A 26,795-nucleotide genomic window follows, 5' to 3' on the forward strand; every position below is an offset into this window, starting at 1 on the left:
GCTATTTAACCAGATATACATAGAGGCTGCGTCTAGACTGGCAAGTTTTTCCGCAAAAGCAATTGCTTTTGCAGAAAAACTTGCCAGCTATCTACACTGGCCACTTGAATTTCCGGAAGAACACTGACTTCCTACTGTCTGAAATCAGTGCTTCTTGCGGAAATGCTATGCTGCTCCCGTTCGGGCAAAAGCCCTCTTGCGCAAATGCTTTTGCGCAAGAGGGCCAGTGTAGACAACGCGGTATTGTTTTGCACAAAAAAGCCCCGATCGCGAAAATGGCGATTGGGGCTTTCTTGCACAAAACCGCATCTAGACTGGCACGGACGCTTTTCCGCAAAAAGTGCTTTTGCAGAAAAGCGTCCGTTCCAATCTAGACGCTCTTTTCCGCAAATGCTTTTAACAGAAAACTTTAGCCAGGGAGAGATATGATCATACATTTACCCTTATGATACAGGGTAACTTTAAACTATTGTTATATTTATCAATAGAAGAGTTACTATTTTGTTTCTAGCAAAAGAATCAAAGTAAGCACATCTTATGTTGTAATGTTAACTTAAGTTTGATATTTAAAAATATATATAGAAACCAATCTTTGCTAGAGATACAGCAAACTTCTCTAACATGTTTACAACGTGATGTGGTATTATTACCAAAGAACATTTAAGTTTATATCTTTCTGGAGTAGATTTCTACTATCTGTGGGTTTTCATACTGTAGCACAAATTCATTAGTATTGAAAACGTTTTGAGATGAATGGAAAGATTCCCATGGACTTCAATGGAAATTGATTCCACTCAGGGGAAACATACTGCAATCCTGAAAGGGGTAGCTTACTTCAATCTGTGCATTCAACCAGCTCCTCTGGCCAGTATTCAGGTGAAGGAAACATGACTTTTCCTGCTACTCATACACGATTGCTCCATATTGCTCATTTCCACTTACAGCCTGTCCCAATGAAGTCAACAAACCACTCACACTATGAAACGTATGGCTTGTGGACAGCTGCAGCCAAAGATTTCACTGACTTCAATCGAAAATTGTGTGTTTTAAGAATATATGTCAGGAGGAATCTGATAAACAATACTGTATATTCATCTGGAAGGAGAAATGTTAGTTGAGGAGGGAAATATCCCGATAAATAATAGATTCATAAGTTTCTGGTAAAAAAGTGTTGATATATCAGAGCTACTGTACATTTACTTTTAAAAATACTATCATTCATGAGCCTATACTTGCTAACTGAATAGAGTAAACATTTGTATTTTGTACAGGCACTTTATAGTAAATTCCTGATGAAATTATAAAATATTATTATTCATTTTAATAGAAAGAACGGAAAAAAATCTACATTAGCTGGTGCTTTACAAGTAAAACAGGAACAACAAGAAGTCCTGTGGCACCTTATAGACTATCAGATTTATTGGAGCAAAGCTTTCGTCAGATGCATGGGTCTTTGCTCATGAAAGCTTATGATCCAATAAATCTGTTGGTCTATAAGTTGCCACAGGACTTCTTGTTGTTCTTGCAGATTCAGACTAATACAGCTACCCCTCTGATATATGTAAAACAGGCTTGCTCATTACCCTTCAAAAAAATTTGGACTGAGTGTATAGTTCACAAAGCTTATTTAAAACCCTCTGGGGGGACTTGCTTCTGGAAAAAGGTAAGGCACCTCCTTGGGAAACTAAAAAATTACAAAATAACTAATATTTCATATTTATTCCTTATAATGTCCAACTAGCCATGGCTGTTATAATTATTAGTCTTCATGGGGTTTTGTCTACTGACTACAAACTCAATATTTAAGAGCTACATACATTATTCAAAAATTGATCCTCATGCCACGAAGACTAACATTTCACAAGTATTTTGTTATTAAAATTGTAATAGTTGCAGAGACATAATAAATGCAACTACTCTACTAATATATCCTTGGGTTACCTTGCAGGTTTTTTAAAAATACATTCATCAAAATTATACCCATTCACATAGAAATTTCAGAATTTACATAAAAAGAAAATGAATCACGCTAGGGTAGTATTAAAGGCTGAGATTTCAAAGTTACTTCCAAAATTTTGTAAGTAGCATGTATAATAAGGGGCATTCCCCACTTCTCAAATATTGTTTGTGTAAAGACTGATATTTGCATGCAGAAAGCAGGTAGTGAGATACATAGCTATGCTAAGCATAGAAGCAGATGCACTAGTGAGTTTGCTGGGTTCATTTTTAGGGACACGTAAAAATCTGACAATTGGTCTTATCCACACTTTCATCTGTCTATTTATATTCTTTATAACCCATTGTGGTCCAAATGCAGGACATACTGAGGCAGAACACTGAGCTACAGGGGCAAATCCTACCTGCTTTATACAAACAAGTAACCCCACTGGGTTCAGCAGGGTACTGCATGCATGACTTGTCCAAAAAAGGAGAAAAAAAAATGCAGGCAGTTTAAAATGTTGCCGGTTTCCTTTCTTAAGAACTATTTTTTCTATTGTCACTGTCTCATGACTCAATATTTCAGATTTAAGTAATGACAAAAAAAAGGAGAGAACTCTGCATTTGTAGGGACAGCAACAGAGGCAAATTTCAGTCTAACTTGCAGTGAGTCTCTTTAATAAGTGCTGTTTGGTATATGTAGCAATGTAAGGCTTTAGTTCTACAAAGATGTGCACAAATGCTCAACTTTGCACTATGAGTAGTATTATGACAGTAGTGCGTACATTTGATACAATGCATAAACTACAGTTTTTGGTGAGTGTTTGTGTAGTACTGGAGCTACTTCTTGTGTTGTGAGCAAGGCAGGCAGATTGGCATCTCCCTTACATTAAAGGCCTAGCCTACACTTAAAAATTAGATCAACCAAAGTACCCTGCTCAGAGCTATGAAAAATTTGGGGCCACGTGCAGTGCAGTTAGGTCAACCTAAAAGCAGTATAGAAGCATCTAGGTCAACAGAAAAAAGCATCTTTAGTTGTCCTGCATACTGTCTCCTGCAGAAGTGGCTTAATTACATCAACTGAAAAGTCCTTTCCATTTATGTAAAAAGCATCTGTACTACATCAGGACAGCTGCCATAATGTAGCTCTCCTGCTTTAGGGGAGCCATATTCTAGACGCCTGCTCTCTGCAGAAGCAGATTCCATTTTGTGAAGCAGGGCTGATGCAGCATGTTACAGGAAAAATACACACTTTGTGCTTTCTCAAAACAAACTTTTCTTTGGCCTCTCTAACTGGCTGTTTTTTCTTTAATTGAATATAAAAGCCATTCAGACAATATATGTTGTTGCTCATTTCTGCATGGGACTAAATAACAGGGATAGTGAGCAAATTAAATTGTAACCCTTCTGGCCAGGTAGTGCCAGCAGCAGCTAGGGTCAGGTTCAATATCTAGGGGTCCCTTTCCATCCATCTCACACAGAACCAGCTCGAGCCCCCACAGAGTAGCCTAGGAAATTCACACACCTCTGGATGTCTCCGAGAGGCAATGCTTCCCCACTCACAAGCACTGAGTCTGAGTGTAGAAAAAGAAACTTTTAGGCGATGTCTACACTGCAGGCTTTTTGCACAAGAATAGCAGTTCTTGCACAAAAACTTGCAGAGCATCTACACTGCACCTTCTTGTGCAAGTAAATTTACAGTACAGCGTCAGAAAACAGGGCTTCTTCCGGAAGAGTTATTCCTCTCCCCACAAGGAATAAGCCCTCTTGCGCAAGAGCTCTTCCACAGAAAGGCAATGTAGACGGGCAACATTAATTTCTTGTGCAAGAAACCCCTATGGCTAAAATGGCCATCCGAGCTTTCTTGCACAAGAGAGCATCCACACTGCCATGGACGCTCTTGCACAAAAGCACATGGCAGTGTGGATGCTCTCCTGGAAGACCTTTTGTACAAGAACTCTTGCACAAAACAGTTCTTGCGCAAGAAGCCTGAAGCATAGACGTAGCCTTAATGAAAGAGGAAGAGAGGTTACATGGCATTAGCTTGGGAAGATACCACAAACAGAGTATATGACCCCCGACAAGTAATCGTCCCAGCTCAAATGGGTTGAGCAATGCCCTTTGCTTCTCAGGCTCACTAGGCCAACAATGTAAGGGTTCCATTCACTTACCCAAACTTTCTCTATATCCCACTTCAAACGTCCCACGTACAGCTCTGTCCAGTCAGTGCGGACCCTGACACATCACCCTGATGTCTCCACTTGTTGAGCCTGAGGCCATGCCACCTTTGTGCTGCTCCTGCAGTCTGCTTGCTCCGCCTGCCGGCACTCCTAAGGGCCTCTGGTCGTTCCCACCAGCCACTCTGCTGGCCGCCTGCTGCCGCTTCTACCAGCCACCCGCCGGTCATTCCCGCCAGCTGCTCCACTGGCCGCCCTGCCACCGCTCCTTCTGGCCGCTCCACTGGTCATTCTCACCAGCCGCTCCCGCCAGCTGCTCTGCTGGCCACAGCGGGTCTGGCTCCAGGCCAAACACTGACTTCAGCTCTTAGTGATTTCAACTCTTTAGCCATCACTTAGGCTGGCAAAAGATTCCAGTTTCCACTGGAATAGCAAAAAAGACTCCTGATGGATCTGCTTTAGGTCTATCCTTAGAACAGGGTGGGGAAAGAAACCAGTTGAACCAGTCTTACAGCCCACACCTGGCAAGCATGAAGCAGGCTGGCTCAAACACTTTCCCCCCAACTCAGTACACTCAACTCTGGAAGGGGGAAGCTTGTTTATCTGAGACCACTCTCAATGATAATGTCTCTCCTGCAATCACTGGTGTCATATTTTACAGTTCTTACATTTAAGGGTAGCATGGTTTGTGACCCCACAACAGCTACAATACATCATATTCCATTCTAACAACCGATCCTCCATCAGCCCTGGCTAAATTGGATTTACATAACCACACCCCGGATTCTTTCCCCATCCTAACATCAGCTGTATTTATATATCAACAGTTAATTGTCTTGCAGAGCTAAACAACTTCAGCTGGCTGCATTGCAAGCAGTCCTTCAGACCTCTGGCTTACAAAATATAGACTTTCAAGCTAAGCTCTCCATATCTTGGTTTTGGCTTGAAGCAGACAGACTATATTGTGGCTTTAATTTTTCTTTTTTAGTAAAGCAATAAAGAAAAAAGTACAATAGTTCTAAAAATGTTAAAGTGAATTATTTATATGACTAATGGAGCTTCTAGAAAAGTTATAGCTTATTAAGCAAATATATATTTTCATAACGTTCAAAAGCATGTATTATTTACTTGGTAGGCTATACTTGCTCATTTGGAGCCATTAAAATGCACTTTCTATGCCAGATTCTTCCTCAAATACCACAGCCTCACAATTCCCACCATTAGTATCAATATTTGTGTACACATAGCCAACGGCAGAATTTGTCCACTTGAGTTTTTACCATAAAAAAGAGCAGCAGCTCCTTCGGAGACACTCATTGCACATATATGAAACATAACCGATTCCAAAAGGAGCCCTGCAAAACGTGGAAACAAGGTTGAGTTACAAAGGGTGAATACAAACAAATAACAAAAGTATGCAGGAGCAAAATTAGAAAAGCCAAAGCACAAAACGAACTCAAATTGGCTCGAAATATAAAGGGAAACAAGAAAACATTCTACAAGTATCTTAAAAGCAAGAGGAAAACCAAGAACACGGTTGGCCTGTTATTCAATGAAGAGGGGAAAACAAACAGAAAATGTGGAAATGGCAGATGTGCTTAATGACTTCTTTGTTTCGGTTTTCACCAAGAAAGTTGGTGGTGATTGGATGCCTAACACAGTGCATGCCATTGAAAATGAGGTAGGTTCAGAAGTTAAAATAAAAAGAAAAACAAATTAAAATTATTTGATAAGTTTGATGTCTTCTGGTCACCACAGCCGGATGAAATGCATCCTAGATACTCAAGGAACTGATTGAGGAGATATCCGAGGCATTCACTAATATGTTTGAAAACTCATTGAAGATGGAAGAGAGTCCAGATGACTGGAAAAAGGCAAATATAGTGTCCCATGTATAAAAAGGGAAGTAAGAGCAACCCAGGAAACTACAAAATAGTCAGCTTAATTTCTGTACCAGAAAAAGTAACGAAGCAAATAATTAAGGAATCCATCTGCAAACATCTGGAAGATAAGAAGGTGATAAGTAACAGTTCAAACAGTAACAGTCAGCATGGATTTGTAAAAAACAAATCATGTCAAACCAACCTGATAGCTTTCTTTGACAGAACAACAAGTCTTGTGGATAAGGGGGAAGTAGTGGCATGGGGTGAGCAGCAGGCAGGGTGCCTGCCCAAGGCTCCCACTGGGCTGCAGGATAGTGGCAGGTCAGATCTGTCAGTTTGGCAGGCTGTATTTTGCCTCCCCCTGTTCTAGGCGATGCTTGGACCTGCCACGAGGGCAGGGGACTAAACTTGATGACTTCTTGTGGTTCCTTTCAGTTCTATGAATTTTTTTCATTCCAAAAGTCTTAATAAATGAAATGTATTTTTGTGAGGTTCATTTTTTTTTCAGGCCACACTGTCAGCTGGAGTAAATGATAATCAATGGAAAAGAAAAAAAAATGTTAAAATGGAAGTGCTGACAGTCCTTCAAGGGAGTTGCTGCAGCAAGTATGTTGTTTATGTTGTTTGCATAAGAGAAGGCAAAGATGAGTGTGTGTAGGAAGGAGAGGGGGGAGCCCAACAGCTTCCACAAGCCCCTGTGCAAAGTGTGTGTGTTTGGGGGGGGGATGGCTCTGCACCCTGGAAGGGGCAGGGCCTCAGGTGGAAGGGACGGAACAGGGCACTGTCCTCCCCACCCCTGTCCTCAGAGCTATCCAGAGCATACAGTATGGCACTCCAGCAGCTATTTATAGGGCCCAAGGCTGCTGCCACAGTAGCAGCAGCCAGGAGTCTCAGGGCCCTTAGACTTGCTGGGCCTTGGGGCAACTGCCCCCTTTACCTACCCGTGGTCAATGGACGTGTGTGTAGGGGTGGAGTTGGGGCTTGTCTATGCTAGGTACTTAAGGTACAGCTACCCAGGAGCTGCAGCATGGCCATTGTTGGCTGGGTCAGCTGACTTTGGTTCACAGGTCTAAAAATCACCATGAAGAGGTTTGGGGTCTGGCTGAAGCCCAAGCTCTGTGACCTTGCACCTTCCAGTCTGAGTCCAAACATGGACTCAGGGATTTTTCCGCCTCTGAGCAGAGCCCCACAAGCCCTAGCAGCTGACCCAGGCTAGCCAGGCATGTTTTCATCTTGTGTAGACATTGCCTTAGGAAACTGAATCCAAATTAACTAAAAGTGTGAATTTAAAACAGATTGGTTAAGCTGCATTAAACCCCTGTGTGGACACTGACTCGGAATTAAAGTGGCCTTAACTAAATTTAGCTAAACAAAACTGATCTTGGGTCACTAATTCTAAATGAGTGTCCACACTGGGGTTTAATGCAGTTTAGTTAATTTGGATTAATTTGTCTGTGTCCCCATGTAGATAAGCCTGTTATCCTTTGAAGAGAACAGAACTAAATCTTGAGAGCATCATTCATGCACTCAAGTTTTAAATGGTTGGGCTAGGGAGAGAGAATGGTTGTACCAAAGGAGTCAGGAGTAAACATATGCTAATAAGTGCTTAGTTAGGTACTCTCTTCTTAGATCTTAATCCTGCCACTGAGTGGCAATAACTCAGTAGGTGCACCACAGCTTATTAATGCAAGACATCATACAGCTGAAGTGTATTGACCTAAATGGTACCTGCTCTTCAATAAGTTTTTCCTGATGGCTTGCATTTTCTCTGGGAATTCTGCAAACACACTAATGATCTACCCATATTTATTACAGCCACATAATATAGTCTTGTTTATTCAGTCTGTAATAGCCACAAGATCACAGAGGGCAGCATTAAGTTATAAAACATCTATTGCCAAGAGAAGGTGAAGAGCCTAATGCACTCTTACCAGTCAAAGAACCAGGAATATCTTGTGCAAACATGCCACAAGTGCAAACTCACTTTCATACCTCCATTATGTTTATGCAAAGGAACTGATGGCCTTTATGAAGGTCAAAAGTTTACAGCTTTCCCAAGACAGCAGCAAACTTCCCCAAAGTGACTCCTTATTGAAATTAAAACCTAAAGTAATTGAAAAGTCTTTGAATGATATGCTCTTTCACAATGCAAACAAAAGACGTGTATCAGTTATAGGTATGGATTATATGATGTAATTAAATGCATTAAAAAAATGGCAAAAGTGTTGATGGTGACAGACTGGATACTCCAGATGAGACTGACGATATTCAAAATGTAAAATCTTGCACTGAACATTACCATTATTATTTGGACAGCATAAAGCATCCCCTACATACAATTAAAAAGGAGAGTGATAGATAAGGCAAAAATACATGACTGCTATTTGTAACAAGCAACATCTTAGTTGAAAAGTTTCAGGAGGGTAGCCATGTTAGTCTGTAACTGGAAAAAAAAAAACCTTTAAAAATGCTGTTTACGTTTTTTCAGCATCATAGTTGGTTAGCTTGGAAACTGGAGAGCAGCTCAAATGTATCCAAATTCTAGAAGGCTTCAAATCTTGCTTATTTTGAGGTTTCCCTCCCAACCTATGTGCTCAATGCTTGGCTCGTTCTGCAATTTGGTAGGACACTTTACCTGAAGTGGGCAAAGCAAACATACAGAGAATGAACTGCTTTGAAAGAGATTTCCTCCCTTCCCCAGGTGTAAAAGACAAGCCCGAAAGAGACAATGGGGAGGGGGACATCATTTGGATTTGCTGGATTATATCCTATTACTTTGACTTTTATAAATGTTTCTTGTCTGGGTCTCCTAAAGTGATATTGCCAAGAACTGATAGCAATCAACCTGAAAGGTCTCCTCCACACTCCAAGCATACATCACTGGACTAAACATATTGGCTACGTCTACACTGGCCCCTTTTCCGGAAGGGGCATGTAAATTTCACTAGTCGTCGTAGGGAAATCCGCGGGGGATTTAAATATCCCCCGCGGCATTTAAATAAAAATGTCCGCCGCTTTTTTCCGGCTTTTAAAAAAGCCGGAAAAGAGCGTCTAGACTGGCCCCGATCCTCCGGAAAAAGTGCCCTTTTCCGGAGGGTCTTATTCCTACTTTGAAGTGTAGACGTAGCCATTTAGTTGAGCTCTATAGGTCACAGAAAATCCCATTGTCACACATGGTTATAGGTAGCTTTGTAAGTTCAGTATCCCTGTCAGCTTGCTATATTTCACAGAACTATAGAGGGGTTTCTGAACACATGGCCTCAGAACTCACATATTCCATACATCAAGCATATGAGTTCTAGATTTTATTGCTGAGTCAGGGGACAAAATTGTTCCCTCTAGTCCACAGTATGTCAACAGTGCTAGCGTGTTCTATTCTCATAACCTCCTGGAGAGTCCCTTAGGATTCAGTCAATGGGGTCAGTTCTTTTGGTGACTCCAGCCATTCAACATAGAACCAGTACAGGAGGTGGATTCTGCAGAGATAATATAAGGCTGAAACTGAACAACTACATGGATTTAAAGGACTTTGAACATCAAAAACTTGGAAGGAGGAGGAAAAAAAACGAGGGGTCACAAATCTTAAACATGGACCCTATCTGGCCAACAAAAAAGGCTTCCTATTTTACTGCAGTAGTTGAGCATGGAACACAACTGTTGTCTTAAAAACTAAGCATGACATCCTTACCTCCATTTAAGTCAATGGAAAACTCCCATTGACTTCAGTCAGGCCAGAGCATATGCCTGCATTTGAGCAGTTCTTTGCCCTCTTGGCCAAGCCTTTGAAATGTTGGTTGAGCGAGAGGAATAAATAGAAGAGACATTTTCATGAGTTTTCATTTCTGGTAATATGTCAACATAGCTCAGCTAAAAACCCTTCTGCAGATCTCAGTTTTTCATGGATGAATAATTCAGATTTTTTGCTAAGCCAAGGTCTACACTCTCAATGTTTTCAGCAGTGCTTAAGCCAGAAATTCTTATGGAAGTAAACATAACCCTCAATGTGGAAAAATAAAGCTTAAAGGGAACACTTGCCTTTCTATACAGGCAGTCCCTGGGTTACATACAAGATAGGGACTGTAGGTTTGTTCTTAAGTTGAATCTGTATGTAAGTCAGAACTGGCATCCAGATTCAGCCGCTGCTGAAACTGACCAGCGGCTGACTACAGGAAGCCCGAGGCAGAGTTGCTCTGCCCTGGGCTTCCTGGAATCAGCCGCTGATCAGTTTCAACAGGCTGAATCGGGACGCCAGTTCTTACATACAGATTCAACTTAAGAACCTCAGGCGTCCCCAAGTCAGCTGCTGCTGAAACTGATCAGTGGCTGATTCCAGGAAGCCTGGGGCAGAGCAACTCTGCCTCGGGCTTCCTGTAGTCAGCGCTGGTCAGTTTCAGCAGCGGCTGACTTGGGGACGCCTAGGACAGAGCAGCTGGGGTGCTGCTGGGTTGGTCCAGTAGCGCCCAGAGCGGCGCTACGGGACCAACCGGCAGTGCCCCAGCTGCTCTACCACAGGCATCCAGAGAAAAGCCTGGTCTGCTGGGGGTGGAGGGGGCGCACTAGCTGGGCCCCTCCCCCCCCAGCAGACCAGGGAGACGCGGGCGGCGGACCGAGAAACACCGCAGTCCCGCCACCCGGGTCCTCCGCGGCTTTTCTCCGCGTCTCCCTGGTCTGCTGGTCTCCAGGGAGACGCGGAGCAAAGCTGCGGAGCATGCGGGCAGCGGGACAGCCCAGACGCACAGCGACTGTCCCGCTGCCCGCGTGCTCCGCCCGCTTTGCTCCCCGTCTCCCTGGAGACCAGCAGACCAGGGAGACAGGGAGCAAAGCCTCTGAGCACGCGGGCAGCGGGACAGCCGCGGCGTGTCTGGGCTGTCCCGCTGCCCGTGTGCTCCGTGGCTTTGTTCAGTATCTCCCTGGTCTGCTGGGGGGGGCTCTCCCCCCCCCCCCAGCAGACCAGGGAGACGCGGAGCAGCTTTTCTCGCCCCGGAGGACACGGGCAGCGGGACCGCGGCGCATCTGGGCGTCTTGCTGCTCCTGTCCTCCGGGGCGAGAAAAACCCCGTTTGTAACTGCGGATCCGACATAAGTCGGATCCGCGTAACTCGGGGACTGCCTGTAATTGTATCTGCATCTTTTGTATGGACTAAGGATGTAAGCAACTAATCAACTATCTGATAGTCAACACACTAGTCAACTAATCACTTCCCCCCCTTTCTGCCTCTATCACAAAGAGGCAGCAGGGTGGTGAGGGGGGGGAAGAGTGAAGAGGAGGAAATGTTGCAGAGGTGGGGAGGGGGGAGAGCCAGCTTAAAAGCCACGTCCCCCCAGCTCCAGCTCCAGCTCCATAGGAGGGGGCAGGGCTGCAGCAGCGGTGTTCCAACTTTGAAACGTACAAGAGTCCCCACTGGGGCTCTTGTAAAATTCAAAGGCGGAATGTGCTAGTCCATTGACTATTCGATTAGTTAATGAATCGAAATTTAACATCCCTAGTATAGACTGCCAAACCTCCAACTACTCCAAATAGTAGGTAGAGTGTGGAATTGTTTGTGTAAAACAACCCCAATCAGTTCTATGCAATCAACACAACACAAAATATAAAGGGGTGTCAGTCCTGCATAGGTTTTAGCTTCAGCATAAATTAAAACAGACTGCTGGGAGGAAATGTTCTGTAGCAAGAGATAGTAAAGGACTCTGTTTATTGGCTGGACTGGTGGCTAGAGATCTGGACTCTAAGGTATGATCTACACTAAAGGGGAAAGCTGACTTAGGATACACAACTCCAGCTACGTTAATTACATAGCTGGAGTCGATGTATCTTAAATCATGTTTTTGGGCTGTCTGCATGGGGAGGCCAATGGAGCAAATGCTCCTGTTGACTTCCCTTACTCTTTGCGAGGAGCAGCGCTACCTGTGCCAACAGTAGCATGCTCTCAGTTCAACTTAGCAGCTCTTCACTACACCCACTAATTAGAACCACAGAAGATCGACTGTTGCAGCGTTGATCTCCCACTTAGTGTTGACATGGCCTAAGATTCTACTGCCACTGTGTGACTTTACATTTTATATAAATATCACTTAAAGTGGTGGAATGCAAAAATATGTAAAGCTGGCCTGACGTGTACATAGTGTGGAGGGGAGTATACATTGTAAATCTTAAAATATGTGGTGCACACTGCATCCACTGAGTGCTGATGGGGAGTTTCAGGAGACATGTGACCCAGAGCCACCCCAGACCAGTGAAGCTCCCCACACCCACCCACCCATTTGGCACTCAATTCCACATTTGTCCTGGAATTCTAGCCTGCTTGGAGGTCTTTACAATTGTAGGTGTGTTACATTTTTCCCCATTGTTGTACAGTAATAGTTATAGTGGAAGATTTAGTGGTTGTGTGTGCGTGCGTGCGTGCATGTGCGCACGCACACACAGACAGAGGTTTGGCAAGATTTTCTAATGATTAATTGACAGAACAGGTGGCTATTTTTAAACATGTTTTCATTTTTAATCAATTTAAATGTTCAATTTGTGCAAAAATATGGAAGGCGAGTACAAATTATTTAATGACTGTAGACATTCAGATGCAAAAAGCTAAAGTTTCATAACTATTAGTATATTGTCACCATCCAAAAATGTCAAAAAATGTGAACATACAGAAATCAAAAGAAAAATTCTCAAACAGCATTTTTCTTACTTTGATTATCTATACATTTTGATTGATACATATTTTAATCAATAAGGCTACATCTAGACTACATTCCTTTTTTGGAAAAGGGATGTAAATTAGAAGTATCGCAATTGCTAATAAAGCGGGGATTTAAATCTCCCGCGCTTCATTAGCATAAAAATGGCTGCCGCTTTTTTTCCAGAGTGGAGCTTTGCCAAAGAAAAGCTCCAGTCTAGACGCTGATTTTTTGAAAAATAAAGCCTTTTCTGAAAGATCCCTTATCCCTTATTTCAAGATGGATAATGAAGCGCGGGAGATTTAAATCCCTGCTTCATTAGCAATTGCGATACGTCTAATTTACATCCCTTTTCCGAAAAAGTAGTCTAGACGTAGCCTAATAGTTTACGCGTATGATGAAATCCACATTTATCCAATATCTACTGATATAAAATTAATAATTTCAAACCTATAAATAAAGCAGTGGCCGTTATGTCTGATGTCTCCTGAGATACATGAGGTAGGTTTGTGAACCTATTTTTGGGAATTCTTTTTTTAAACTTAATACAATGAACAGTGAAATATAATAATGCCATGTAAACATGAGAATAAAATCAAAATAGGTTTGAGATGTAATCCTTTCCAACAGGTCGGATGACTTTAGCGGTTCCATATCCTCCATTAGCAGAGCAGTTTTCAATTTCGCTGGTTTACTAATTGCTAATCTCACTGCAAGATGCTGACAAACTAAAACATAAAAATAACAGGAAGATCACACTAGTTTCTCAGGGGACCAATGTGTGTGGATGTATGATTCCAATATGAATAATTCAGAATCTTCCTGTCTGAAAACTCTTTTGGTAAAATAACTAAGAACTAAGTAACATTGCATTGAACAGGATTAATAAGAACAACTGTAAATTCTGGGGTTTGTTATCCTGGTTTATCATGTTATCACAACACAAATTCTTTCTAAAGAAAGGAGGATTGCCCTGTGTTTAAAGGAAATGGATGGAAGATCTGGGTTTGGTTTCCAGCTCTGTAACAGACTTTTTGGTAAATCAGTGACTCTCAGTGGCTTTGTTTCAAGGGTGTGTCTAAACTACACCCCTCTGCCGACAGGGATGTGCAAATGATTTAAATATCCTGGGCTTCATTTGCATACTCACGTTCGGGCACTGTGCCGATGACGTGCCCTTTCGAAAGTGAAGTCTAGCTGCAGTTCTTCCGACAGCAGGGAGCTTTTTTGGCAGATCCTGTACCCCTCAAATCTGCCAACAGAGGGATGCAGTCTGGAGGTAGCCAAAGCATAGATGGGTGGGGGTGGAGGGGTATGGGGGAAACAATGTTTACCTCCACCTCTCAGGGCTCTTCTGAAGTTTAAATAAAGTAATTAAGAAAAAAAGCAACTCAGAATAAAAAGGCAATTTGTCGTAAGCAGAGACATCCCAGAGACATCCCATACATAGGTCAGCTCTGCTGCAGCTTTTCCATGGCAGCAAGAAGCAGTGTGTGCCAATTCACACAACCACAGTTAAGCGAGGCACAGTGGGCTGGGAGGGTGGCACAATGGAGCAGAGGAGTCTGCTAGGCCACTCTGACTCCCACCACCTGGCCCCAGCTTGCATCGCACAGGGTAGGGGGGTGGAGGACAGGCAGGAAGAGGTGTGGCAGGGGCAAAGCAGGGGTGAGGCCTGTAGTGGGGAGGCTGCATTGGACCCTACACAAGGCTCTAGGTTGCCCTTGGCCCCACAACCCCTTAGGGATGGGTCTGGTTGTAGGTGGGACCCTAACTTATCAGATAGACCTTCCAGTGCAGTGCTCCATTTGGTGCCAGTCCACCGGTGAATGTGGCCATCTAACTGGCATACCTGGCTCTGGGAGAACGGCCCTAGTTCAAAGGAAACATTTGGGAATGAGGAGCAAGGGCAGAAGCTATTACAGTAGCTGATCAATTAGTGCATCCCTGAGGCCTCTGACTTATTCCAGAGGAGTGGCCCTGCTCGTAGTGGCCCCAGGTTCATGGGTAGGGCCCTAATAAATTTACAGACCATTTTGGTCAATTTCACAGTCAAAGGATTTTTTTAAATGATAAGTTAATTGAAATCTGAAACTTCATGGCGCTGTGATAGTAGGGGTCCTGATCCGAAGAAGGAATTGTGTGAGGGTTGCAAGGTTATTGGAAGGGGAGGCTGTGGTGCTGCTATCCTTACTTCTGCACCTCAGATGGCACCACCACCACTAACAGTGCTGGGCAGCTGTAGAGCAATGGCTGCTGGCTGGGAATCCAATTCTCAAGGCAGAGCTCCTGCCAGCAGCAGCACAGAAGGATAATATGGCATTGCCATACTTATTTCTATACTACTGCTGGCGGGGTTCTGCCTTCAAAGCTGGGCACATTACAACCACTGTTCTTCAGTTGCCCAGCTCTGAAGACCACGCAGAAGGAAGGGGTGGTAATACCATGACCCTCCTAAAATAACCTTGTGGTCCACTTGCAGCTCCCTTTTGGATAAGGACCCCTAATTTTAGAAATGCTGGTTGCCTCCATGAAGTCTGTATAGTATATGGTGAAAGCGCACACAAGGTCAGATTTGGTGGAAGGACACCACATTTCACAGTACATGACATTCTTTGCATGACTGTGAATCTGACAGTGCCTTAGTCATAGGATTACCCCTCTCTCCCCCCGCCCCAAAAAGAGCACTTTACACCATCTTTACCCTTTACTGCACACTTGTCTCTGCATGCAGTTCTACTGGCCCCATATGATGAAGCTGTCTACTATTCACTATCAGCTGAGGAGCTGAGTGTTAGTGCTAGGCAGTGGCAGATTGCTGTTTTTCTTCTTTAAATAGTTTTATTTAGAACGGAAGGTACTTCAGAGCTTCCAGAGAATGACCTTATCTATGGAAACTACATTAATGCCTATCAAAAACATTTTAAACTGGAAGAGAAATAGCCTATAGCCTTTTATAAGTGATTTAGTCATGTGATAACATTAAAGAGATCGGCCTTACTAAAATGATTGCTGTAACTTGGCTGGCTCTTCTTCCAATAAGCCATTTGATGTATAATCTCTATTTAATGGTCATATAAACCAAAGACAGACACATCAAAGGAGCTTACTGTGAGTGTTGTTTCAATAACACCACACCTCATCCAGTTGACATGTGAGGTATGAAATATGCCTATGTAGAATTCTACAGTGGTAGCAATATTATTCAAAGCACTTTTAGGTGCTGACACAAGCAAAGCATTACCCAAGATAATGTATTCATTTATGCAGCTCACAGCTATATTAAAATACCCTGCGTTTAGATGGCATAAACTTAATTCATAGTGAAGTTTGAAAGAATGCCCAATTTCCTAGTTAATTTGTTTCAAAGCAGGTCTACAAATATTTGTAACTAGTTTTACCTGGCATTACTTGGGTGTTTAACTCAAATAAGTGTTTGTTTTTCTTCATTTAAATCATTATCCTGGTGTGGAGTTATGGATGAGGGGTTCAATATGCAGGGAGAGAGGACAGCTCCAGCCCGCTCACCTCAGAGCTTGGAGCCAGTTGAGACACACCTCTTCATGGCCACTGCTGTGGGCACATTCAGGGGAGGGGTACATGTTCCCCAGCTGGGAGACAGACAGACAGACACAGATAAACTCTCAAATAGATCGTAGAGAATAGCTGTCCCTTTCTCCACCCCTGCCTTTGCTGGCCCAGTGGGATTATAGCTATCCTGGCCCCCATCTCTGGCCCCTTGCTCACCCCTTGTGGTTATTCTGCAGTATAACTGTCCCTCCTACCAGACCCCACCCTTTCCATTTTCTGAGAAAATTAAATTACAGGCACATTCCATTGTCGTGGCACAACCAAACCCTTACCTTGCTTTAAATGATGATATGCAGAAGCTGCAAACCAAATTTGGTGGTTCTAGCGCTTACTGATTAGAAGCAATTTTTTAACAAACCAACTCAAAGAGTCAGAGAGACAGACTCACATTTCTAAAATATATATAAGAAATACTTCATTTAAACTACAGGTTGGACCTCCCTGGTCGGACATGCTGGAGCTTCCTAGCTGCCACCAGGGTCAGGGTTCCACAGCCTCTGGCGCTGTGGCTGGGGCCGGAGCTCCGGAGCTATGGCCAGAGGGCAGCTCCATGGCAGGGGCCGGGGCCAGGGACAGAGTTCCCTGGCTGCTTCTAGGGCTGAAGCTCCCTGGCCTCTGGAGCCAGAACTCCCTGCAGTGCCACCTTTCTCCTGCTCCGCAGGGCTCCTGGTTGAGTCGCTGACTTGCTTTCTCCCCCACCCATGCCGTGATCCTGCCCCACCACCAGACCTCCCCGTTCCTGGGCTCCATGATCCAGAAACATCCGTGGTCCTGCTGGACCATAGATGTTGCCAGATCAGAGAGAGCCCCAGTTTAGGAAGATACAACCTGTATTTTACTACTGTACTTTTTTTTAAGCAGTGATTCATGTAAAGGACTAATATTCAATGAACTCAATTACATTTCTTATTGGAGTGGCACACGAAGGCTGCCAGTATCAGCCTCTATGTCTATATTATATACACACACAGTTTCATTACACTGCTTAATCAAATATGTGCATAAGTCAGAGTGCAAAGGACACATTGTGCATAAATATTTCTGTAACCGATTCACCCTCTTTTTTTCAACTGCACAAGCAGCTTATTTTATACTGTAAAGAAGGTGCTAAATATAATACCTTGCTCTTCTCTAGCACACTTCATCCAAAGACATCAAAGCACTTTACGAATATTTGTTAAACTCCTGATCTTGAATATAGCATTTGCGAGAATTCAGACCAAAAGCTCTACATGTAGAACACTTACAGGCTGAGCTATCGGTCTCATAACAAACATGTAGAAAAGATAGATGTCATGATGCCTATGATAGAGCAGGTTAGACAGACATCTATCAGGGATGGTCAGATGGTACCAGGTCCTGCCATGAGGGTAGGGGACTGGACTCAATGACCTCTCAAGGTTCCTTCCAGTTCTAGTGTTCCATGATTCTATGCGCATTTACTTAGTATTCCCAATACCAAACATTCAAAAATCATCAGAATGGCTTAAAAAAAAAATCAGAAAATTGGGGGTTCTTTTTACATGTCTTCTGGCTTTAGACTTCATACTTTTCTCCACAAATTATTAGAGAAAGAAGCAAAGATTTGCTTCTTACATCACCACATGACTCCAGGAGAGGAAAAATACCAAATATTGTGAGACTCATGAGACAATCATGAGTTGGCAGCACTGGACATGAGGCAGAGAGAGAGAGAGAGAGCGCGAGTTATTGGCTGCTAATTGGTGGCAGAACCATGACAAGGTCTCAGGAATTATTACTCCCCATGCATTCTCTCTAATACACCTTTCCTAGGGGCATTGAGTATCAACCTATAATCTGAGTTCCAAGAGGCAAACTCAGTCACTACACAACAAATGAAAAAATAAGAACAAAAAAAGAGAAGACATAATACAAGCTTGAGACCTGATCCTGTAACCTCCGCATACAAGCTCGTCTCCCTGGGAGTGCTCCAAATGAAGCAGCAGCAAAGTCAGTACCAAAGGAATTAAAAAAAACCCAAAACTTAGGTGACTAACTTGCCATTGAAACCTTTTAATGGAGATTATCAGTGCTCAGTCTCTGGTCTCCATATGCACTTATGCTACTCTACTGACGTCAATGGGAGTTGTGTATGTTTAGTAGAGAGCAAGATTTGACCCGAAGGATGGTGAAAATAGAATAAAATGTACTAGAGAGATTACTGTTATTTAAAAAATACTTAAGAGTTCCATCTAAGCATTTGAATAAGGAACGGACTTTAAAAAAAGGGAAATTATAAGTCTGAGATAATGTAAATACTTTATGGGGGAAAATAAGAGATGATAGGAAATAACATAACAGTCAAGTATGGAATGAGAGACAGAAAGAGACAGTGCAGGTTTTTTTGTGGTTTGGTTCTAAAATAGTATCCTGTATGAAGAGGAACATAATTTGAGTCTAATTGAATTCTTACTCTAAAGGGATATTCTTTCCCAAGGAAAAGACCTTTTCAAAAAGAGAATAAGATTTAGGCACAGAGCAAACAGGCACTGGGTATCTCTACACAGCAACTGGGATGGTGATTTTCAGAACAGGTACAAAGACACATGCTAGTATACTAAAAATAGCAATGTGGCCATCACAACACAGCCTGTCACATACCAGAGGGAGGGGGCTGTAGGATTTAACTCAGGCAGTTAACCCCGGCCTCACCTATCCTGCCACAGCTACAATGTTAAATTAGCTCAAGCTAACCTATGGTGTGTCTGTCTACCTGCACTGAAAAAGGCTCCCCTAGTTGCAGCATAGATATACTCTTAGTCTCTCTGAGCCTCACTTTGTTATCTATAGAAGTTCTAATGTGCTAGGATAGTGATAGAGATGCAGCCGTGTTAGTCTGGTGTAGCTGAAACAAAAGACAGAACTATGTAGCACTTTAAAGACTAACAAGATGGTTTATTAGGTGATGAGCTTTCGTGGGCCAGACCCACTTCCTCAGATCAATATGTGGAAGAAAATCGGCACAACCATATATACCAAAGTGATACAATCCAAAAAAAATGAACGCATGTGAAACTGACAAATCAAATTTTAGAACAGATTCAGGGTGAAGGGGGAAGGTAAGTTTCTGTGACAATGACATAGGGGTGATAATAGGGGAAGTTTCTGTGAGGTAATGACATTAGGGGTGATAACTGGAGAAGCTATCTTTGTAATGGGTGAGATAATTAGAGTCTTTGGGTACGTCTAGACTACATGCCTCTGGCGACAGAGGCATGTAGATTAGACTACCCGGCATAGGAAAATGAAGCGGCGATTTAAATAATCGCCGCTTCATTTAAATTTACATGGCTGCCGCGCTGAGCCGATCAGCTGTTTGTCGGCTCAGCGCGGTAGTCTGGACGCTCCGCGGTCGACATCAAAGGCATTTGTTGACCTCCCAGGTATGCCTCATCCCATTATTTAAATCGCCGCTTCATTTTCCTATGCCGGGTAGTCTAATCTACATGCCTCTGTCGCCAGAGGCATGTAGTCTAGACGTACCCTTTGTTTAAACCCATACATAAAGTGTCAAATTTAAGCATGAATGACAATTCTGAAGCTTCTCGTTGAAGTATGGAGTTAAAGTCTCTTTGAAGCAATATGCATGTTTTAAGGTCATTAAGGGAATGACCAGTCTGGCTGAAATGGCAGGCAACAGCTTTCTCTCAGTGAGAGAGTCTTATGTCTGTTTTGTGTGCATTGATTCTTTGGCGAAGTGTCTGAGACATTTGTCCAATGTACATAGCAGATGGACACTTTAGGCACATGATGGCATAAATTATATTTCTGGATGAACAGGAATATGTGTTCTTGATCTTGTAACTGGCATGGTTAGGTCCAATAATGGTGTCAGCAGAGTAAATATGTGGACAAAGCTGCCAACAGGGTTTGTTGCAAGGGAAAGTTCCAGGGTTGGTATTAGTGTGATATGTCCTGAGGTTGTTGGTAAGAATCATCCTGAGGTTAGATGGTTGTCTATAGGAGACTATGGGTCTGTCTCCCAGAGCCTCTCGGAGTGTAGTATCCTGTTCCAGTGTAGGTTGTAGTTTATTGATAATGCGTTGGACAGGTTTAAGTTGGGGACTATAGGTGATGACAAGTGGTGCTCTGTTGTTGGTTTTCCTGGGTCTGTCTTGAAGTAGATGGTTTCTGGGTATTATGTATGGGTTTAAACAAAGACTCTAATTATCTCACCCATTACAAAGATAGCTTCCCCAATTATCACCCCTAATGTCATTACCTCACAAAAACTTACCTTCCCCCCTCACCCTGACTCTGTTCTAAAATTTGATTTGTCAGTTTCACATGCGTTCATTTTTTCTGATTGTATCACTTTGGTATATATAGTTGTGCCCATTTTCTTTCACATATTGATCTGAGGAAGTGGGTCTGGCCCACGAAAGCTCATCACCTAATAAACCATCTTGTTAGTCTTTAAAGTGCTACATAGTTCTGTCTAATGTGCCAGGGATATTCCCCCCAGCTCTGCCCTAGGCCCTTCCCCTCCACCCCCCTCACCCCCCCCCCCCCACAAGTCCTCATTCCTGCCTTGCTTCTTTTCCTCCCCCAGGCCTACCAAAGAGGATAGTTGTCCAGGGGCCCAGCAATTCAAAAAACCCACAGCTGCCACTCCCACTACTATTACAGTGGCCGGAGTCCTGAGCTCTTTAAATCACAGCCTGAGCACCGCACATTCTGGACAGCTCTGAGGGATGGGGGGAGACCTGCCTCTTCTGCCTGAGACCCTGCCCCTTCCATGATTGCAAAGCTCCCACCCTCACACACCTTGCCCAGGGACCTGTGGAATCTGTTGGTTCCCTTGCCCTCTCTACCCCTACCCTGTCTCTTCCCCACTCCATTCTGCCATCAAATGTTCCCACCCCTCACTCCTGTTCTCTTCCCCTCGCCCCCACACAAACACCTCCTGAATGCCATGCAGCTGATCTGAAAGGGGGAGTTGCCGACCAGCAGAGACGCCAGCAGGTGGAAGGTGCTGGGGTGAGGGAGGCACTGGTAGGAGAGATGCTGGTGAGTGCTAAGCACTCACTGTTTTTTTTGTGTGCCTTGGAGCACCCCCAGAGTCAGTGCCTATGCAGGGGAGTGTGTGTGTTAGGATAAATACATTAAAGATTGCAAGATGCTCAGATAGAGTGGGCAACAAACATTCTTCAATTAAATTCCCTGTGAGAAACAAGATTTCGATATCTGGATGACAAGAGATAACCAGATCGGAAAGTCTTTTGTTAGTAAGCTGCAATACAGAGACCACACAATATCAATATTGCACGTATTTTTGTTATCCAATGTATCCCATGTCTTTGCTGCTTTCATTTCACTTATATTGTACCAGTAAACTGGAAGATGTAGCCTGATCAGATGTGTTTTTATAATTGGCTGTATAGTGTGTGGATTTTCACAAGTCTAATGCTACAAGCAAAATAAAATGTTCCTTGCCATAGATCTGATCCTGCTTGCAAGGAATTCCTATTGATTTCTGTGAGGATTTTGCATGCTGGGCAGCTGCCAGGTTGAATCCTTGATCAACACCTTCTGCAGAAGCCAATATGTTGACCTTGCCTATGTTGAGCTTTTTCATTGTCTTACAACTTATATTGTAGGATATGCATATGAATGTCAATAAATATCAAAGCCAAGCACTGAGAATAAAGCCCAATGCTGACTCAAGGAACACCAGTGTAAATCAGGAGTTACACCACTCAAGTCATAGCATTTCCACCACCAAGAAATCAGAATCATGCCTATAGACCTGCATGAAAGGAATACATTTTATTATTTTACTCTAGAATTTGGCTGCATCCTGCCAAAAAAAAAAAAAAACAATCATGTTCAATCTGAAACAAACCAACAATTAAAATAATTCCGTATTAAAGCTTACACATGTAGGAAATAAGTTAAAGAATATACACTAATTGTGTTCTTTCATAAACAGATCTCATAGAAACAGATATTCAAGCTAAAGACCAAATTTCTGCTACCTCTTTAAAATAAAGATGCAGGGTGATTATGACAACCTGCTTGTTAAGCACAGGTGCCGATATTGCTTTTTAAATTGCATTTAGCTGTGAAATGTATCAGCTGGGTAACAGTTAAATAGATTCATTACAAGCAAAGGTCAGATCTTTATGTATCCTATACTGCATGATGAATAACATATTTATACTTGCATGAGAAATTCTAAAATAGGACAGAGCTGAAGAAAACCAAAAGCAACTGGCAAATGCAATATGTTGCCCTTCTAAGGGGCCTTTCTTCTACAGAAGTCAAAGCACAGTCACAACATTAATAATGCTTGGAACATATATTGTACATTATAGAACAGATTCTGTCCTGCATTAAGGCAGCTTTGTGCCTCTCCACTGGCCCTCAAAATCCCTTACCCAGCCATTGAGTTGAGCAATCATTACATAGAGTAGAGCCATTACAATTGCTCCTACCTACACCTGACCCAGCAGCCATTGTACCAGATGGGAAAAGTCCCGGAAACTCCTGCACAATGCAACAGACTGCATCCCTCTTTCCTGAGCTGCCCAAACATCCTAGCTGCACTTCAGGAGGTAGTCCTATACCTCCACATAGTAATTATTGCAAATTTATCCTCACACTGCCCAGATGGGGCAGCTAAATATTACTCTGATTTTACAAATGGAGAACAGACTTACAGTGGCAAAGTGACTTGCCCAAGGCTACAGAGAAATACGATTAAAAAAAAAAACAGGATCAGCACTCCTAAATTCCTGGAACAAATTCACAGTCAAGTCCTAGGCAGCAGGTGGTGAGAAATGGGGGGTTTCTGGCCCCAGTTAATCTCAGCCATCCTGCCCCTCCCATACACAGTCTCCCTCTATTTGCCACCCTCTCCATTGTCACCCCAAACCCTCCCCCAAGTCTTCCTCAGTCAATCCACCTCTTAAAACCTCCCTGACTCTTCCATCCCTTAATCCCCAAATCACTTCCTCCCTCTACCTTCCCTCCTCTCCCATGCCCACCTGCAGTTTGACTATCCCTCCTCCCTCCAGGGCTCTTATACTGCCCCTAAACCCACATCTACCCACCTTACATACGAGTTCAAAAGCCCCCAACTCCTGGCTGCACCAACCCCCTTTCCCTTCTTCCATCGCTCCAGTCTCCTGCGACTCACCTAGGAACCTCTCACCCCCCTAGCCCTATCAGCAGCAGCCTGCAGTATTATATAGGGCTGGTGACCTATTTCCCCCTTCTCCTCATATTCTTAGGGTGGTCAGATGCCTAAACCCTCCAGCCACATTGGGAGGAGCCTACCACTACATCTGTGAGTAGTCTGAGCCTGAGCCTGAGCCTGAGCCAGAGCCAGGAGCCATGCTCAGCCCCACTGAGTGGCTAAGTGTAGGACAGACTTGCTCTCCCACCTCCCCCAACTCTAGCACTGGGTCATAACTCCACACTGGGCCAAGATAGAACACGAACACGAACATGAACACACACACACACACACACACCCCAGAGAGTAGGACCTATCTGCATTACTCAGTCCCCTCTTCCTGAATATTTTTAGCACTCACCTTTGGGATTCAGTGAATCTAGGTGGAACGTGAGTTGATGTAAGTTGCCTTTTCCGTCTATCCCTTTAAGATGCATGTTAAGCCCATTTAGAGCTCTATCTACACCAGATTGGTTCAGTCACACTCTGAACAAAAAAGGAGGAGGTCAGCAAGGAACAGCTTATCAAACAAGTGTAAAGAAGCAGAAGCTAGTGTAGACTCTTTTAAAGCATCTTTTTTCATCATCACCTGGGTACACTGCATGTTTATGAGACTAATTCTCACAGGGGTAGCTTCACAGTTGTCGATGGACCTATGTAACTTTGCAAGCCTGGCCCACACTTTCACCAAATCACACTACCTCTCTTAGATAATCCAATGCACAGCTCTTTATATGAGAAGAGCAAAAAAGTTCTAGTTTGTGTGCTGTCTGCCTCCATGTTCCTTTGGATTCACAAACCACACAAATCAGATTGTTCTGCTGCTAGCATCTGCAGCTACTGAGATCTTCATTCATACAGAGAATCCTTTCATGTACTCAGGGAGAATGACAGCATTCATACACTCAGGAGCCCATGTGGTACAGAGAACTAAGCAATACATTTCTTTACAACCATTACCTAGGGTTCCATCAACATTTATCTTGTTGCCCTGTTTCTTGATTTGGGGGATTTTTTTAAATAATATTTCTCTTTTTTGTTATATATTCTTACACATAGAAGTATCAAGTCATGTTAAGTAAAAAGACATTGAGTTTGATTTTCATATCTAATGTCCCACACATAAAAACAAATTGGTTACTATTAGTTCCACACAGTTGAATGTCATAGTCTGATAAATGTTGGCTACAGCAGCAAGTCATGGTACAGTGAGGCATATCAAGTCATGAGGTAGACATTAATCCTCCAAGTATAAACAGTCCTCATTCATTATCTACTTGCAAAACAATGGTAGGACTGAAACCTTTCATCCACCCACAGCCTTCCCCACAAAGATACAGACTAATTGATCACTATAAAACAGTGCTAGTAAATACATTTCTTATTCCCTAGTGTACTGCTTAGTGGCTTTCTCCTCACAATCTAGCTGTTCATTTAGGACCTGATCGTACACCATTCTGTCAATGGGAGTTGTGTCATTAACTTCAATGGAGTTGCACTGCATTGTCAATGGTAGTATAAAACATAGACCTACTTTAATCTGTATCATGGTTTCCACCTCTAAAGAGGCACTAGTTTCCTCTAAGCTCTGAAGAATATATTCTTCTAATTAACCCAGCTCTTTATTGAATGTAAACTGCAGCAACATTCAAACAGCACAGCTCTGCCACTAACAATCCCAAGCCATTTGTTGGAAAGGCAATGTTAAGTAGTGGATCATAAATAATTCCTTTGACCAAAGCATAGTACATTCTAGATGTACAATTAAAAAAAAATGCACATCCTTTCTAATACCAGACTTTAGCATTTCTAGCTGCATTGTAACAAAGGGTTTTCTGGGCCCTGTACAATAGTAAAACACGCAAATATTTATGATTTCCCCAACTGCATTTCTTAACTGACAATGAAAGCGCATTTCCATTCTATTAACTCTCCCACTGGCTGACAATAAATCTCTTTTCCCTAAAACATGCAGAAAGTACTATTTTTTTCTTCATTCACAAAATGTGTAATGAAAAAAAAGTGAGGCCCCCTCCCCTGAAAAACAGGAAAGTAAATGGAATCAGGGGATTGAAATTAGGTTCATATTCTCTTCATCTTGCCTTCATCTTGCTATATTAAAAAAAGACTTTACATTCAATAATTCACTGATGCAAAAACCTTAATATTTGGAGGAAAGATTCTTTATTTAGGATACAGAAGAGGGGGTTGTTTTGCAATAGCTCTTTTCAGTAATCATGGCCTCAGAATTGTTTCTTGCACTGAAGCAGGCAATATAATCCTTCTAAAAAGGTGATATTTTGCATGTTGCAACCAAAAACAATTTACATGGACAAGGAGCCTTCTGCAGCTTGATGGACAAGAGCATTTCTCCTTAGCTGGCCATTTGTTAGATCACACCCTTCCAATAGCCTCTTCCTAGCCAATCGAAAGACAGATGGTCAGGGCCGTCCTTAGGATTTATGGTGCCCTAGGCGGGATTATTAAACTGGTGCCCTTATGCCTGACTTGCTCTTAGCAACACAATCCTAAACTTACAGTATTGGTGCCCCAGAAATACTGGTGCCTTAGGCAACTGCCTATTCTGCCTATGGCTAAGGATGGCCCTGCAGCTGGCTTACTCCAGAAGTGGGCTGTGCCCATGGAAGCTCATGATACCATCTACGTGTTTTGTTAGTCTATAAAGTGCTACCAGACTATCTGTTGTTTTTTCAGTTTACCGGTTACATAGTTCATGCTTCTCAAGCTGATGGATGGTGGGTCTGCTTCTCAATATTCTGGGAGTAACTACTTCTTCCCTTTCTTCTCTAGGGGCATGTGTATACCAGGAAATTATTTCAAAATAACTAAATTCTGAAATAAGCTTATTCCCTAAGCAAAGCAGGAGTATAGATTTTGAAATAACCAGTCCATTATTTTGAAATAACGGGTTTGGTAGTGTGGACGCTCTGCTTATTATTTTGAAATAAGGGGGTTATTTCAAAATAACTTCCTAATGCAGACCAGGGACAAAAGCAGATAAGAGAGAAAAAGGAGGGGGCTCTCCTAGGAAGGCAGAGGAGGAGAAAGATAGCCCCTGTTCTCTGCTCTAGGAACACTGCCTTGCAAGTGAAAATGAATGATTAATCAGAGTTCTCATCACTTCAAATCTCAAGAGATCAGTTCAAATTTTGGTCAGTGGTTTATGATTGTTCTTAGTGGATATAAATCTGCTTGCCCAGTTTTATTGGCCAAACAGTGGCAAGATAGACAGAGATTCTACAACCTTCTATGGTGAAAGGATGACTAGTTGTTTCAGCAATAAGTGGGAATTCTGAGCATGTAATGAGAA

At 42.9% G+C, this 26,795-nt stretch overlaps 1 protein-coding gene across 1 annotated transcript in view; it reads right to left on the bottom strand.

Annotated features, from left to right (window-relative positions):
• The window catches only part of TMEM163 (transmembrane protein 163), a 176,232-nt gene that overhangs the window by 130,044 nt on the left and 19,393 nt on the right, over nt 1–26,795 (bottom strand). The window lies entirely within an intron of this gene.

Source organism: Pelodiscus sinensis, chromosome 7, assembly GCF_052426305.1.
Source record: "Pelodiscus sinensis isolate ZL-2025 chromosome 7, ASM5242630v1, whole genome shotgun sequence".
Lineage (NCBI taxonomy): Eukaryota > Metazoa > Chordata > Testudines > Trionychidae > Pelodiscus > Pelodiscus sinensis.